The following is a 9,070-nucleotide window of genomic DNA, read 5'->3' on the forward strand; positions in this document are numbered from 1 at the left end:
CAGCATTGAGCCCAGAAATTGCGCAACGCGCACTAAGCTTATAAACTGTGCAATGCACTGAGCTGGAAAGTTGACCAGTTCCCCAGAACTGTGTAGTCTTTCCTGACAGTGTGCATGAAAAGTTTCCTCGAAAAATAAAAGAAAATAAATAAATAAATATGGATCTATTTTTAGTATCCCGCGGGAGGCACTTGCGTTATTTTCAGAAACTTATGCCAAGTGTTGCTTTTTCCTTGATTTTAGGCATGTGCATCATAAACCCTAATTTGTCCAAATATATTTAATCGACACTTCTAGAGCTCATTTGCACACTAGACCTTAAAGCTCTAGCATTCTTGAGGAGCTAGAGGAACCTTCAACGAGATCATCATCGCTTTTCCAGGTGAGTTTTGCTTTGGTTGTATTTTGCCACTTTTTTTGTCATTTGTCTTGTGTGAGTATTGTTTCACATATTTATCTTCATGATTGCTAGCATTTTGACTTGTTTTAACTTGTAGAAGTGTTGTCTTAAGTTTTAGATTGCATTTCCCAAGTGTCACATTAGTTTTCATGTCTTCACACCAATGGTTGTCATTGCGGCGACTCTCCTCGCTTACTTAATTTCCCTTTTGTTTGATTAATTGCTGCACTTGATTTACATGAATTTACTTTCACTTAGTCAAATATGTACTCAGCTTCACACTATCTCTCAGATCTGCTTGTTTTCCACACTTCCCTTTGACATATCTAGATTTCCCTTGGTCGGTTTTCACTCTGCCCAACTGGCACTGCACAATCCTAAGGTTCAAGCCACAAGCTTGGGCTCTAGAATTACACAGTGCATAGTCCAAGTTGGCTCCAACTACACACTGTGCAATTCTAGGATCCAGTCTGTCTTCTTGGCCACTGAGACTGTGTGATGCGTAACCTCTCCCAGGCCTCTGCCCAGGCTAAACTACACAATGAGTAGATTCAAGCCACAAGATTCCGTATCGGTTGTTAGGACTTCACAATGCATAGTTCCCATAGGCATCTAGTCCCTCTTTCGAGAGAAAATTGTGCAATCCTCCCCATCAGATGCTTGGTTTGGGGCTTGAACTTGCCTTGTAAGTAGATTTGCTTAAGATTGAAATTTGCTTACCATGAGTGTCCTTTCTGTTCCACAGGTACAACAGTTGTTGAGAACCTCTCCAACAGTCACTATTACCATGGCACGTAAGAGATCTGCTTCAAAGGAAACCACAGAGAGAAGTATCAAGGAAGCAGTTGAGCAACCATCAATTGATTTGCTAGTGTATGTAGATACTCAGTTGTTTATAGAAAATGCATCATCACTGACATGGCAATAGATTAAAGATGCTTTTGTAAAGGATTTTGAGGTAGACTTAGAGGACTGGCAAGTTTATCTCAACATCTCGCAGTCGGGGCTATACATGGTTGCATGCAAGTATCCCTATTTCCCGTGTGTAGATATCATCAGCTAGATTGTATCACACATTGATGAGAAAACCATGACATTGAGCAGTACCAACGGGCAGAAGACTTTCAACAAATGTATCACTTGCTCAAGCTAGTAGAGGGCATGGACTCAATCTTGTATGCCACCCACAACTACATGAACACAAGAGACATTTTCAAATGTAGGGTGAAAGAGCCATTAAAGTTTCAACAGACACCTACGCATGTGTACAAGACAAAGTTCCTCAGGAAGTCTTACTAACTCAAGAGAGCATGAAAACCTTTCTAAAAGCGTAGGCAGTCTTATTGGACCAAGTAGTGAATGATGGGAGGTCGTTCAACTGGTCAGATTTGTTGGATCAAGAATTGAAGTTATGTGTAGCACAGGCTCAAAATTCTCCTGAGGGTGAGCGATCAAGGTTCTATATGCCTGCATACTTACTGGATGAAATCTGGGCATAAAAACAGTTCCTTGGCATGAAATAGACATGGAAACCACGAGAAATTGTCGTGCACATCTATTGTAAGTTTCTTTCGAAATGAAGTTATCGATGAGTAATGGCACGACTAACTAACCACTTCATCATCCCACTTTAAAGCTTATCTTTGAACAAGATCCACCTTGCATGTCACGAGATGAAATGGAGGCAATAGTAGACATTGCAGATTGGTATGCCTCGCCAGGTGGCACCTTCATTAGAGTATTTGGTGGAGAGAAGACTCTGCATGTCTTACCAAGGTTTTCCACTGACAAAATTGTCATGCAAGAAGTATCATACCATCTCGCTACAAGGTTTTCAGTAGCGCTGCATAATAAGAAGAAAGTACCATGGCCCACTCTTCCTTTGTAGATTGGATTATATGAGATAAATAACTTGAAAGTCGCAGATGTCAAGGCAAAGGAGATAGTGAGATTTGAATTCGGCACTCGAGATTTTAATCTGTATGATCCCCGCAGTATTTGCAAGGACCATTGTACAAGAGTTTACTTTCTGTGGGTCTTCGAGGCATTTCATTGGCCAGAGGAGGATCCTTGGAGGTACTGCTACAATCCCTCCATACTCGATGAGCCAATCAGTTTAGCATGGACTTCATAGGTTGCTTCACATATGGAAGCAACTCTAAAAGCAACAACAATAGAAAGTAGCAATCTCTTGTAGGACAAGGGAAAGAGGAAGATTTTTTACATTCTAGAGGGAGAACAAAGTTGTAAGATAAAAGCATATCTTATTATCATGAAAGTAGATATGGAAACAGAAGCTACGAGGAAGCAAAGGATGCAGAGAGTAGAGCAGAGGAAGAGAGAAAAGCATAGGTTACAAAAAGTAGAACTGAAGTTGCATGAGACAGAGCAGAAGTTAAAGGAAGAACAAGACTTGAGAAGGAGAGAACGAGAAGAGAAGCAGAAGTTGAAAGAAGAACAAAGGAAAGGTGTGGTAATAGAGGAAACAACATTGATACAGGTTGAAGAGAAGGAATAGGAACAACCAGCAGTTGAGGAGGAAGGTGAACAAATACATGATCGGGAGCTTGCTCATCATATTGAGCAATTGATTGAAGTGACGAAAATGGAGATGGAATAAGAGCCACAGAATGGATATTTTCATATGATTCCGAGAAAATCACAGGTCATCCTTAGCCTCCACAACCTCCAGCAATAGAGCTAGCCTCGATAGAGCAAGGGGATGTTGTTATCCTTGATGATGATCCAGTAATGGATGTGTACAATCTATCATTCGATGAGTTCCAAAGGAGGATTGTACAAGAACGAAGAAAGCACTTTCTGGATGATCACGCATCACCTACATTCATTAGAGAAAGGGTGATAGTGTCAGACACCAGGAAGCATCCAAATGCCATTTTCGAAGCCAAATTGGCCTATGCATGAGAAATAAAATCAAATGTCAAGTATTTGACGACCGAGAACGAGTAATTGGCACAAAACTTGTAGGTTTCCAAGAAAGAGGCAAAAAAACTCTACACAGTAGCGTAGAATGTAGTTTCTGCACAGGTTTACTTGGAGGAGATGAGAGCAATGATACTTGTTGAAATATCAACACTTGGAGAAACAATAAGGAAGCTCTATGATGGGTTTGCCATCGTACATAAAGCAGTTGTCTATTTGCATGGCTTACAATAGTAGAGCAAAGATTTTGTTAAAAATATTAAGGACATATAAGATGCCATCGCCTATGTGCAAGAGTGGACAATGCAATACAAAGGGGCATCGCTTGACTTAGTGAAGAAAATGAAGCCACATGCAAAGCTGGAGAAAGAGAAGGTTCAAATGTTGATTCAGAACAACAAGTAGCTTGCCTCATTCATTGGAAACATCCAGGCCTCATATGTACGATCATTCAGTAGTTTGGATGTCTTGGTGAGATCCCATTAGTCAATTCCCTCACCAAAGCCAAATCCAAGAATGAAATTTGGTAGGAAATCGAAGAGTACTTGGAGTAGCTGAGACAGAATGCCACCAGGGAAGACTAGGAGTTGAACAAACAAAACGTGGATAATTTCATCAGGCATCCTATCAAAGTCGAAACCATGCTGCTCATGCTTCAAAATGAACTAGACACAGGTTCCAAGACATTGTACCCAGATTCCATGGAGTCTAGAGTCCACTTCCAACTAGACATCGTTACACAGCTTTGGGACATCATCACACAATATCAAGCTTGGCATCAATATGTGTCCGAGAAGAAGCAAGTGGAGGTTGTTGAGCTATACTTCTCCCAAAATCCAACATCATAGTGTTATGTGTTGCTAGGCTGTCAAGTTGTCTCTACCTATTTTGTTTTATATGGGTACAAGTGTAAAATGTAATATTATTTGTAATTATGTTGTAAGTGAAATTCCAAGTGCCAATATTGGAATATGAAGAGTCATCATGTAATGTAATGTGTCATTTTGTAAAGAATTTGAAGAGTTATGAATGGTAGTCCAAAGGTCACAAAGGGGAGTTGAAGATTCACCCCCCTCTTGTTATAAATAGAACCTCATAACTCATGTAAATGGCTTTTTGGAGCCAAGATTTTGGCTAGGCTTAGGCTTAGGGAGAGCTTGGGAGTATTGTGAAGAGCCTTAGCTTCTTCGTAGGCTTCTCCGTAGCGTAGAGCGGGTATACTTCTTTGGAGGAGTGGGTGTTCTTGATCGTAATGTTCCATTATAGGGGCTAGTGATCATCAATGGTGTATGTATGAATGGAACTTTCATTTATAATAATAAAATCAGAGCCGACATGATTTCATGCATATGTTTTAAATATAGCAGTACTATTCTTATTGTATTTGTGATGTATATTATTTAACTTACACTTGAGCTTATGAACTATTTCATTTGCATTTGTATGAATCTTGTTGAATGTTTGTTGTTGTATTAAGTCATCACTTTAACTTGTGAACTATTCCACATCTTAGCTTGTGATGTCATTATGTGTGTGTGTTCCTTTCAAGTTGCATACTATTACAAGCTTCCAAGGGGCGCACTTCCTTTTCCCTTCGTGTGTTCAAACCTTCATGCATTGCACTTGACTCTATGCAGGGTCACGCACTTGCTCTTACCCAAACTTATCATACCTCCCTCTGCATGTTTCCGTAGTCAAGGCATAACATTACCACCCATTGTTGGGACTCCTAATCCAAACGGTAATAGGTCTAGTTGGAACTTCATATCAAGGAGATCCCATGAATGTTGGTGGATCCAACTCCGTCAACAGGTGGTAACCCTTTAGGCTCTCGGAACACATCCCTGTATGCCTATAAAAACTCCTCTAGATGTTTTTTTATGTTTCTTAGTACACCCTCTAGGGATGCCTTGCCTCTTATTGACTCCTCTTCATATTGACTTTCTATTAAAAAAAATAAAACATACCTCTTTCTGGAACTAATCAATTTCTTGGTTTGGTTTTCACTTACCAATTAGATTTTCCACTTTCCTTTGTGCGCATTGATGATGAATAATTTTCCATCCTTGATAAGCTGGTAATGGTTATCTCTCCTCATGAATATATTATCATTCATGTACATGTATGGACTCCCAAACATAACTTCACATACATCAAGGGGAACCACGTCTAGATCTACTTCATTAATAAAATCAATACTGATAACAAATCTAATTTTACATTGTTTTGTTACCTTCAGCTCTGCATCCTATTTACCCATCCTAGTGGATATGCATTTGGATGATCACAAAATTCCAACCCCAACTTCTTGACCAATTCTATTGCAATGAGATTTGCCTATGATACTGAGTTAAACAAAGCATCAATATTTGTCTTATTGACCTGTATCTTTATATGGAAGAGTTTGGCCAATTCTTTCTCTTCCTATTGTTAAAGGCTACTCAGATTCACCTCCTTTTCTACTAACATACAAACAATTTTCTCATCCACGTCGGAGTTGCTTTCAGCTTGGTTACTCGAATAAGTAGCCATGAGAATAACTAATTCTTGTTATCTTTCTTCTTGTTCTTCAGGTTCAGATTTGGATGCAACTTCCATCATTTTTCCTCTGTATGGCCACCGATGTTGCAGTGGTTTAGTGGTTGCTAGGATCTTTGCACTGGTGTGTTGTGGTTGTTGTCTTCTTATATTTTCCCCCTTTTTTCTTCCTCTTCCCCTCCTTAGAATCTTCTTGTTGATCCTTCTGCTTCGATCCACTTGATTGTGCTCTCTTCATGCCTATGTTCTCTAGGTAATGTTCATATACACGAGCCTCGTCCACCGATTTGGGCTTGAACAACATCACTTGATCACACAAATAGCAATGTAAACCCCCAAAATACTTGAGGAGTACATCTGGGTTCTTTGGATAGATACCAACATTATAACCATCTTCCTAAATTTTGTGGTGTACTCCTGCATGCTTTGGCCTGATTTTTCCTAAAGTGATGCCACTAGATCCACTGGTCCTCTGCGTACCTAATGGGATAAAATTGTGACTTAATGATAGTTTTGAAATACTCCCACTTAGTCACTAGAGGTTCTCCCTCCAACCTCAGGGTTTCTGTGCTACTCTCCCACAAGGTCATTGCATGGCCCTCTAATTTTAGTTGCACAAATGAGATCTTTTGCCCTTCCTCGATCTAATGGACGCTAAAGTAAACTTCTAGTTGCTGCAACTAGTGGTTCAGATTCAATGCGTCAATATCATCATGGTACAACTTGACATCGACTTTTGATTCCATTTTGAACAGGGATTGATTCATGACACTCAAACTGGGTTGATCTTTTCTGGGTTCTTTCTTCAACTGGTTCTTTGTGTCTTCCCGATCCCCCATTTGATTTTTCCTCTACATTCGAACCCCCATCTTCTCCAAATATCCCCATCTTATTTCTTAGGGAGACCATGAGGAGTTTTACATTGTGGTTTATATCCGCAACATGTTGTTCGAGCCGTAAAAACCTCACCTCTGCAAGATCATGAGGTTTGTTTACAAATTTGTCGGCCATGACTAGGGTTTTACGGTTTTTGGCTTCATCGATCTAGATCCATGCAATCTCCCCCAAAATACCCAAAGAAACCTACTCTAATACCAAATGATCTGTAAACTTTCATGGATATTCCACTGGATAGTTTTCCACAACAAATCTGATAATATTATTTTAAAAATTTGAGATTCTACACTATTACAGTTTTATTAAACTTTAATATTTGTAGATTTAACTATAATTAGTGCATACACGCGAATGGAAATTATGCAGAAAAATAGAGAATGAAAAAATAATCACACACACACAAACACATAAGACACAAGATATGCTCTCTGGGAATCCCTTTCAGGAGAAAACCTAGCTGGAAGGTGAGGTCGCTTCGCTCTCTTTCTCTGCCTCGAAATATATCTACAAGTACAAAGAAGTAATGCCTGTGGTCCATGAGATTCTACAATGCACAAATCATATCTTTGTGCCGTACCTCCTATCTCTCCTGGCTATATTTTCTTAGCTTAGGAAAAAAATCCTCTCGAAGGAATGGAATGGCTCTTCCTTCTAGTGACCTGGTTATAACACAGCCTGATAGCCTACTAGTGGATAATTTTGACTACATCAACTTGCTGTAGCAGCTGCAACACCATCCAAAATTTTGGCCCGCATCCAAATTTCGAAGCCTTCCTTGGTTTTTCCCCTGATGGTTGCAAACACTCGGGCTCAGTCCATGAGCTCTTATCGAGTCTTTACACCCTTTTTTCTTGATCTATCACCAGTAGTCTTTTGGCATGTTGATTTCTATGTCATGCTTTCTAGTTTGCTCTAGTGATTTTGAAGATTTTTCTTTGTGTGCATGAGTTATTTTTGCTCTGTGAACATCTGTCGTACTCACACACAAAGTTGCATGCAATGTCACGCAAGTGTCGTCGCAGTCATTCGAAGATATATCTGAAGTGTCACACTTGTCACTTGTAACCTTGAAGTCAGTCTCATTGAGCACATGGTATCTTTTTGGTTTGAGGTGTCTTGTCATTGAGTCATGCCAAGTTTGTGATCACAATGTCATGTATGCACAAGTTCACTTTCTTTCACATAACCATTTTTCTTGAAAATCTATCGACTGGAAAACCCTCCTTCAACCAAACCTCGACTGAGCCGCACTACACAGTCTCAGCTCTCAATGACCCTGCTCCACTGCCCATAATTGTGCAGAGCTTGAGGTTGTCGTCCAGGATAGCCTGCACTGCGCAATCCTAGAAGTGAGCAAGCCGACTATCTCCCAGAACTACGTAGAAGTTGTCCCCAGGTTTGACCCAATTTGCGCTTCCCGCAAGATCACTCATCAAGCCTCCCTCTATTCTACTGGAAAACCTTAACTGCACTATGACTCGGGGCTAAACTATTCCCCAAAACTATGTAGAATTTTCCCAGCTGCCTGACCTACATTGTCTATAGGAACTGCGCAATCATGTGAGTCGGACCCCTATTGCCTGTCATTGCATTGTTCCAAGGAATTGACCATATTTGATTGGAAATACCCCTACTAACTTGCCCTTCTCTCCCTATGAAAATTGCGCAGTTTTGACTGGAAATATCCCTGTTGCCCCGCTCTGCACTCATCCCAAAAACTGCACAACAACTGCCTTTTCAACAATGTCTCTCAGAAAAGTGCAATTATGACCAGCAGCTCCTCGTAGCATGATCCAGCCTTGCTCTAGAAAACTTCATAGAAATGTCTGCCAGTGCCTCCTGTTGTCCACTTTGTTTTCCTCAGAGAAACTACATAGATTCCCAACTGAACCCCCAAATGACCTGCCCATTCCTCATCCTGAAAACTCTACATAGTTGCCGAGAAGTTCCTCCCGACACTCTGCCTTGTCTTCCTCATGGGAACTGCACAATTCTGCCCAACTGGATTCTACCTTCCAGTTGTCACTATTGTCCCAAATTGCGCAAAGCTGCCTCCCAAAGATATCTGCAAAGTTTTTCCTGACAGTTCTCCGGATCCTCTCATCTCGGCCTAAGTTGTGCTTTGCGTAGTTTCTGTGCCTTATCCTCTCTCCCGGTCACCTTCACCCAAAAAAAAAAAAAAAAATGCATCATGTTAGACTAGGAGATTTTTTGATTTGATTTCGTCTCGTCATGAGTGATTGCAGAACAAGTACATTGATTGAACATGGCACGACGATGTACAGGATGAAA

Source organism: Pinus tabuliformis, chromosome 5_1, assembly GCF_031772625.1.
Source record: "Pinus tabuliformis cultivar Carrire ecotype Pingquan chromosome 5_1, CPIR1, whole genome shotgun sequence".
Taxonomy (NCBI): domain Eukaryota; kingdom Viridiplantae; phylum Streptophyta; class Pinopsida; order Pinales; family Pinaceae; genus Pinus; species Pinus tabuliformis.